The sequence below is a fragment of the Coenobita brevimanus genome, chromosome 8, assembly GCF_032717465.1.
Source record: "Coenobita brevimanus isolate Jiangsu-jjx chromosome 8, ASM3271746v2, whole genome shotgun sequence".
NCBI classification, from domain to species: Eukaryota; Metazoa; Arthropoda; class Malacostraca; order Decapoda; family Coenobitidae; genus Coenobita; species Coenobita brevimanus.
The window spans coordinates 44,761,548-44,764,913 of NC_136961.1; positions in this window are offsets into that span (position 1 = coordinate 44,761,548).

Sequence of the window (3,366 nt, forward strand, 5' to 3'; positions counted from 1 at the left end):
AATGCTAAAAAAAACAAAAAAAAACGATTTCAAACCCCACTTATCTCTTATTATTAAACGTTTTATGATCTAGATTATTTACACAGAAGTTTAAGAGAGAGAAAGAACTATCAAATTACTGTATATAATCTAAATAATTATCACATAACTTTCTATCTATCTATTTCTCTGTCTGTCTGTCTATCTATCTGACATATTTATTCGCACACTTTCTTATGTTATATAAAATAGTTATATATTTCTTCATTATCTGTGCAAAGCGATATATCAAGAGGCAATTACTTTTTCCTTTTCAAATCACGAAGCCACACTCTCTCTCTCTCTCTCTCTCTCTCTCTCTCTCTCTCTCTCCACCCCGCTTCGGATTCACCTGCATAATTCATCACACAACATTACCATCCACGTCTGTACACCTGGAGGCCAGATTCTCTCTCTCTCTCTCTCTCTCTCTCTCTCTCTCTCTCTCTCTCTCTCTCTCTCTCTCATCCTCCTTTGTTCTTTCTTTCAGTCTCTCCCCTTTTCTATTTCCTTTACCTCTTTCCTCTCTTTCTCTCTTCTCTTTTTCCTCTCTTTTTCTTCCTCCTCCTCTTTCACTCAATTCGTCTTCCCACTACTTCGTTTCCTCTTGATCTCTTTTCTATCCTTCTTATTCTGATTCATTTTTTTTTTCACCTCTTCCTCCCTTACCGATTCTCCTCCTCTCATTTTTCTCTCCCTCTCTCTCTCTCTCTCTCTCTCTCTCTCTCTCTCTCTCTCTCTCTCTCTCTCTCTCTCACTTTTATGCATCTGAGATTAGTGTATTACTCTCTTACATTTCTTCAGTCGTTCCTTAATTCTTCGTTCATCCATCTTTCCATCCTCACTTCCTCTCTTTCCTCTTTCCATCATCTCGTCCCTTCTTCCTCTCCTCCATCCTTCCTTCTTTCCACCCATCCTTCCTTCCCTCCCTCCCTCCTTCCATCCTTCCTTCCCTCCCTCCTTCCTTCCCTCCTTCCTTCCTTCCTTATAGTTCTCGTTGCTCGCTTCATTCTCCTATCTCCTCCTCCCACTTTCTCTCCATCTCCTTTCCAACGCCTTCCCTTCCTCTCCTTTAACTCCCCCCTCCCAACTCTCCACTTTTCATCTCCCCTCCCTCCATCCTCCCTTTCTCTCCACTTTCTCCCCCTTTCCCCTCCACTCCCTCCATCCTCCTTCCCTCTCCACTCTCCTACCTTCCTCCCTCCCTCTCCACTCCCCTCCTTTCCTCCCTACTTCCTCCCTACTTCCTCCTTCTTCCCTCCTCCCCCCCAAGACACTATCACGACTTCAAGAGGCCAAAGTCTGCCTCTGACAACTATTGAATGAGCCTTTCAGTTGCTGAGAGAGAGAGAGAGAGAGAGAGAGAGAGAGAGAGAGAGAGAGGGAGAGGGAGAGGGAGAGAGAGAGAGAGAGAGAGAGAGAGAGAGAGAGAGAGAGAGAGAGAGAGAGGGAGAGAGAGTACAAAAAAATCCATGAATTAAAGAAAAAAAAACAATTCTACATTACAAACATTAGTAATACGATGGCCTTGTGCTGGGAGAATTACTATATCACACGAGTAGGTAATAATGATTGTGTGTGTGTGTGTGTGTGTGTGTGTGTGTGTGTGTGTGTGTGTGTGTGTGTGTGTGTGTGTGTGTGTGTGTGTGTGTGTGTGTGTGTGTGTGTGTGTGTGTGTGTGTGTGTGTGTGTGTGTGTGTGTGTGTGTGTGTGGCTGGGGGGAAAATTATTATTATTGTTATTATGCTTGTGTCTGGTGTAGCATCTCTTTGTCACATGAGAAGCTTGTGCGATATTGCGTGTGTGTGTGTGTGTGTGTGTGTGTGTGTGTGTGTGTGTGTGTGTGTGTGTGTGTGTGTGTGTGTGTGTGTGTGTGTGTGTGTGTGTGTGTGTGTGTGTGTGTGAGAGAGAGAGAGAGAGAGAGAGAGAGAGCGCAATGATACAAAAAAGCCATACATTTCCTAAAGCCATCACACGTTTCAGAAAGTATCGTAAATATAGGACATTAGCTGCACCTTCGCGGACCCATTTTTCTTCTTTCGCTCTTATTTCCTGTAGTAAGATGGCCCTTTGCATGTTGTGTTCTTCCTATTTCCTTAAGCACCTTGAGGGTATTTCTTGAAGGGAAGGTGTAAGAAATAGTCAACATCTTCGTCCTAATAATAATAATAATAATAATAATAATAATAATAATAATAATAACCATCTTCATCATCATCATCAAAGAGTGGTCGACAAAATGATATGGTCAATGAAAGAGGTCAACATATATGGGTGTTTGTGTGTAAGCTTAATATGTGTGTGCTATTAAGTGAGAGTAATTGTCAAGAGTTTTTGCCTGTGTAAGAGACGATGCAATGATTGTGTGTGTGTGTGTGTGTGTGTGTGTGTATGTGTGTGTGTGTGTGTGTGTGTGTGTGTGTGTGTGTGTGTGTGTGTGTGTGTGTGTGTGTGTGTGTGTGTGTGTGTGTGTGTGTGTGTGTGTACCTGACCTGTATTTATCACACACAAAAATAAACACATACACGCACATATACATCTATACATACATACATACATTACTTACAAGCACCTATACATTCATATATACTGGAACTTTCACACACACACACACACACACACACACACACACACACACACACACCTGCCATTCTTCACCTGCAATGATAAACAAAGTGAGGAAAAAACAGAGGCGGGTAGGGCGGGGAGATGCCTGCCTGATGACTCTCCTGTGCTTAATTAATCGGTGCACATTTTTCTATTTTATGCTTGTTCCTCTCTCTCTCTCTCTCTCTCTCTCTCTCTCTCTCTCTCTCTCTCCTGCGGCTAATTTTTAACGTTCTACTTATGCAGTGCTTTCATCATTTTTTATTTTTCTTATTGTCTATGTGCTTCTCTATACTGGCACGCATAAAAAAAACAAAGGTGAAAGAAAATGAACGAACAGTAAAAAGAAAACGTGAAGGTGAGGTTCCGGGAGGGAGGAAGAAGGAGTATTGGGAGAGGAGTATTAATATTGCGATGCTGGGCGGGAGGAAGGAGGAGGAGGAGGAGGATTGGAGGAGGCGTATCAATATTACCACAGTCTCTCTTTCCACCACTGCCGCTTCACAGTTCAGCCCAAGTGCTTGTACAAACTCGCACGAAAAAGGAACTTGTGTTGTTTAGAAAGAATGATTAGGTGTTTTTTTTTTTATGCCCTTCCAGTCGCTCAGTTGGGAAAAACATAAATAAATGATTGCAAGTATGTGTCTGTCTATCTATCTATCTATATATCTACTTATCCACCTAAAACAACCTATTAATAATTAAAATATATAAATCTATCTATCTGCCTATCTATATATC